General features: G+C 55.7%; 3 non-coding genes across 3 annotated transcripts in view; all 3 read left to right on the top strand.

The window, feature by feature from the left end:
• Window positions 1-2,276: 2,276 nt before the first annotated feature.
• On the top strand, window positions 2,277-4,177 carry LOC126316663 (small subunit ribosomal RNA). Its single transcript, XR_007556256.1, has one exon. It is a non-coding gene; the product is annotated as a small subunit ribosomal RNA (ribosomal RNA).
• A 355-nt stretch (window positions 4,178-4,532) lies between these two features.
• On the top strand, window positions 4,533-4,687 carry LOC126316623 (5.8S ribosomal RNA). The gene has a single exon (XR_007556220.1). It is a non-coding gene; the product is annotated as a 5.8S ribosomal RNA (ribosomal RNA).
• Window positions 4,688-4,875: 188 nt separating this feature from the next.
• The window catches only part of LOC126316605 (large subunit ribosomal RNA), a 4,232-nt gene continuing 4,107 nt past the window's right edge, over window positions 4,876-5,000 (top strand). The window contains exon 1 of the ribosomal RNA XR_007556209.1: window positions 4,876-5,000. This exon is cut by the window's right edge and continues 4,107 nt beyond it. This is a non-coding gene — a ribosomal RNA (large subunit ribosomal RNA).

Here is a 5,000-nt window from a genome sequence, read left to right on the forward strand (position 1 = left end):
TTACGCTGCACCTTAACCCAAGTTACGCTGCACCTTAACCCAAGTTACGCTGCACCTTAACCCCAAGTTACGCTGCACCTTAACCCAAGTTACGCTGCACCTTAACCCAAGTTACGCTGCACCTTAACCCAAGTTACGCTGCACCTTAACCCAAGTTACGCTGCACCTTAACCCAAGTTACGCTGCACCTTAACCCAAGTTACGCTGCACCTTAACCCAAGTTACGCTGCACCTTAACCCAAGTTACGCTGCACCTTAACCCAAGTTACGCTGCACCTTAACCTAACTTACGCTGCACCTTAACCTAACTTACGCTGCACCTTAACCTAACTTACGCTGCACCTTAACCTACTTACACTGCACTTAACCTACTTACGCTGCACCTTAACCTAACTTACACTGCACCTTAACCTAACTTACACTGCACCTTAACTGTCACATGTAACGTCACAGGAATGTAGCTTTGCCTAACAGCAACCCTCTGAACATAGTTCACTGCTTGGATCCTCTGGTGTCATGTGTATTTCTTGATGCCATGGTGCGTACCCTCACATAAAGGTCTTTCGAGTGTTGCGTACTTTCTACACAGTCCCGCTAACCACTGGAAGGGTGTACCGCTACAGAACGAATATCGCCCTCCCCTCCTGCCCTTCCAAGCTGGTCGGTCAGGCGTTTGTTTGTGAAATGAGCCTTGCAGCTGTTCAGTTGCATTCGGTTGTCGATGCAGTCAGTGTACGTTGTGGTACGGCCTGTGTGGACTGTCCGCTGATGTACGCGTAACCCACACTGATCATCCGTCGTTACGTACTGAGTGACATAATGTGGCACATGCTTGACCGTACACCGGCTGCGCCCTACAATGGCGAATCATAAGGGCCATATGTTGTGCACGATGCTACTTGTCTCGTCTCCCCATTACAGCGAGATTGCACTGTTGTACGCCGTACAGACATGTGGTAGGTAGGTACGGACGAAAGTATTGCATGTTGGCCCCCCCCCCCCCCCCCCTCCTCCCTCTGCCGGGAATCAGCGTGAGCCGTCTGTTGATGTAGCGACGAGGGTTTTCCTATTTAATCGTATTGCCCCACACAACATGATAGCACGGTGGACCGCGTTCCACATCTGCGACATGCTACAGAGGCCGGTTGACAGTCGACCGCGCAAGGGACATTGCACACGTGCGCGGACCATCTTCCACACTAGATCGCGTGTTATGCCGCAGTGTGTATGTGGGCTGATGTAGCGTGTCGTGACACATAACATGCAGGCATGCCAGAATCGTAGATTTCGCAAATGTAGATTGACGTATACGTTTGCTGCCAAAGATCCGCAAATGAACTGGAAATCAGTTGTTGAGCGGTTGTTCGCGCTGCAGGTGCATCGGTGATAGCGACGATCGGTACATCTATGAACCGGTTGTTTCGGCGGTACCCGCCATGCCCCCGAACCTGAGTTGGCCATGTGGGTATGAAGCGATACGAGGCTGTGGCTTGGCGGGACAGTCCCCGGCCGGTGAGGGGGGGCCGCCCGGCGTGCTGGCCGCGCGCTGCGTGAGCGCACGCACTACAGCCGGCTGGTGGGGGGCGCCCAGTGGCAGGAGCGCCGGCCGACGGGCCCGGCTGGCGTCCCAGCTATGCGCCGGCGCACCCTGCGCGCGGCGCCAGGCGGCCAAAGTGGGTTCTGCCGAGCCCGGTGCGAAGCGCGGTGGACATCTGCAGTGTGCTGGTCCGATTGCGGACTGTGTGCGTTGAGGATGCGCCGCCCGCCCGGCACTCGGCGTCGCGACGCCGTCTGCTGCTCGGTCGCCCCCAGCGGTTCTCGCAGGTGGTTTGTATCGCAGCTCTGCGGACGTGTTGGCGCGTGCGCTGTGCTGGGAGAGTTCGCTTCTGCACCCAAGTGGGGCTTTGCCCTTCTGTGGCGCTGGCGTTGGAGCTGCCGGTCACCGTAGGTGACACTAGATCGCGTGTTGGCAATGCCACGGACAGCACCGCTCCCGGGCCTCTGTCGGCAGCGGCAAGCTCAGTTGGGAGCACGGGTGTTTGCACTGAAAGCGTCTACTCGCCCATCTCCGGGCGATTGCGCCTCTCTCGAACCCGACCAAGTACATAGGACGGCGCTGCGCGCCGCCGGGACCTGAGAGGGTTTCGAGGTGTATCGTGCCGGGGAGCTCAGCCTCCTCCTGTTTGCAGAATAATTGAGCGGACGCTTGCGTGTTCGCAGGCGGGCCTCGGGACACACTCCCGGGCGGCCGGCTGCTCAGCTCTCGTTGACGCAGCTCCCTGGTTGATCCGCCAGTAGTCATATGCTTGTCTCAAAGATTAAGGCCATGCATGTCTCAGTACAAGCCGCATTAAGGTGAAACCGCGAATGGCTCATTAAATCAGTTATGGTTCCTTAGATCGTACCCACGATACTTGGATAACTGTGGTAATTCTAGAGCTAATACATGCAAACAGAGTCCCGACCAGAGATGGAAGGGACGCTTTTATTAGATCAAAACCAATCGGATTGGCTCGTCTGGTCCGTTTGCCTTGGTGACTCTGAATAACTTTGGGCTGATCGCACGGTCCTCGTACCGGCGACGCATCTTTCAAATGTCTGCCTTATCAACTGTCGATGGTAGGTTCTGCGCCTACCATGGTTGTAACGGGGTAACGGGGAATCAGGGTTCGATTCCGGAGAGGGAGCCTGAGAAACGGCTACCACATCCAAGGAAGGCAGCAGGCCGCGCAAAATTACCCACTCCCGGCACGGGGAGGTAGTGACGAAAAATAACGATACGGGACTCATCCGAGGCCCCGTAATCGGAATGAGTACACTTTAAATCCTTTAACGAGTATCTATTGGAGGGCAAGTCTGGTGCCAGCAGCCGCGGTAATTCCAGCTCCAATAGCGTATATTAAAGTTGTTGCGGTTAAAAAGCTCGTAGTTGGATTTGTGTCCCACGCTGTTGGTTCACCGCCCGTCGGTGTTTAACTGGCATGTATCGTGGGACGTCCTGCCGGTGGGCGAGCCGAAGGCGTGCTTGCGCGTCCCGAGGCGGACCCCCGTTGAAATCCTACCAGGGTGCTCTTAGTTGAGTGTCTCGGTGGGCCGGCACGTTTACTTTGAAACAAATTAGAGTGCTTAAAGCAGGCAAGCCCGCCTGAATACTGTGTGCATGGAATAATGGAATAGGACCTCGGTTCTATTTTGTTGGTTTCGGAACCCGAGGTAATGATTAATAGGGACAGGCGGGGGCATTCGTATTGCGACGTTAGAGGTGAAATTCTTGGATCGTCGCAAGACGAACAGAAGCGAAAGCATTTGCCAAGTATGTTTTCATTAATCAAGAACGAAAGTTAGAGGTTCGAAGGCGATCAGATACCGCCCTTGTTCTAACCATAAACGATGCCAGCCAGCGATCCGCCGCAGTTCCTCCGATGACTCGGCGGGCTGCCTCCGGGAAACCAAAGCTTTTGGGTTCCGGGGGAAGTATGGGTTGCAAAGCTGAAACTTAAAGGAATTGACGGAAGGGCACCACCAGGAGTGGAGCCTGCGGCTTAATTTGACTCAACACGGGAAACCTCACCAGGCCCGGACACCGGAAGGATTGACAGATTGATAGCTCTTTCTTGATTCGGTGGGTGGTGGTGCATGGCCGTTCTTAGTTGGTGAGCGATTTGTCTGGTTAATTCCCGATAACGAACGAGACTCTAGCCTGCTAACTAGTCGCGTGACATCCTTCGTGCTGTCAGCGATTACTTTTCTTCTTAGAGGGACAGGCGGCTTCTAGCCGCACGAGATTGAGCAATAACAGGTCTGTGATGCCCTTAGATGTTCTGGGGCCGCACGCGCGCTACACTGAAGGAATCAGCGTGTCTTCCTAGGCCGAAAGGTCGGGGTAACCCGCTGAACCTCCTTCGTGCTAGGGATTGGGGCTTGCAATTGTTCCCCATGAACGAGGAATTCCCAGTAAGCGCGAGTCATAAGCTCGCGTTGATTACGTCCCCTGCCCTTTGTACACACCGCCCGTCGCTACTACCGATTGAATGATTTAGTGAGGTCTTCGGACTGGTACGCGGCATCGACTCTGTCGTTGCCGATGCTACCGGAAAGATGACCAAACTTGATCATTTAGAGGAAGTAAAAGTCGGTAAACAAGGTTTCCGTAGGTGAACCTGCGGAAGGATCATTACCGACTAGACTGCATGTCTTTCGATGTGCGTGTCGTGTCGCGCAACACGCTACCTGTACGGCAGTAGCCGTGCGCCGCGTGCGGAACCACGCGTGCCTCTCAAAACTAGCGCAAGTGTTGTTGTGTGGTACGAGCGCTGAAGCTCTGGAGCGGCTGGCCTGCGGCACCTGGCGCCTGGCGCCGGTTTTGAATGACTTTCGCCCGAGTGCCTGTCCGCTCCGGTGTGGAGCCGTACGACGCCCATCGGCCGTCAGGCCGTTGGACACAAAGTAATGGAACAGGGGCCGTCAAACGCCTCAGTCCCGCCTCTGCAACTGTCTTGAAAGAGACGGTGGAGAACTGAAAAGATAAAGATCACCCAGGACGGTGGATCACTCGGCTCGTGGGTCGATGAAGAACGCAGCAAATTGCGCGTCGACATGTGAACTGCAGGACACATGAACATCGACGTTTCGAACGCACATTGCGGTCCATGGATTCCGTTCCCGGGCCACGTCTGGCTGAGGGTCGGCTACGTATACTGAAGCGCGCGGCGTTTGTCCCGCTTCGGGCGCCTGGGAGTGTCGTGGTCGCCTGTGTGGCCGGCCGCGTCTCCTTAAACGTGCGATGCGCGCCCGTCGCCTGGCGGTTCGCATACCGGTGCTTTCTCGGTAGCGTGCACAGCCGGCTGGCGGTGTGGCGTGCGACACCTCGTACAACGACCTCAGAGCAGGCGAGACTACCCGCTGAATTTAAGCATATTACTAAGCGGAGGAAAAGAAACTAACAAGGATTCCCCCAGTAGCGGCGAGCGAACAGGGAAGAGTCCAGCACCGAACCCCGC

The sequence above is a fragment of the Schistocerca gregaria genome, unplaced genomic scaffold (assembly GCF_023897955.1).
Source record: "Schistocerca gregaria isolate iqSchGreg1 unplaced genomic scaffold, iqSchGreg1.2 ptg000594l, whole genome shotgun sequence".
In the NCBI taxonomy this organism is placed as follows: Eukaryota; Metazoa; Arthropoda; class Insecta; order Orthoptera; family Acrididae; genus Schistocerca; species Schistocerca gregaria.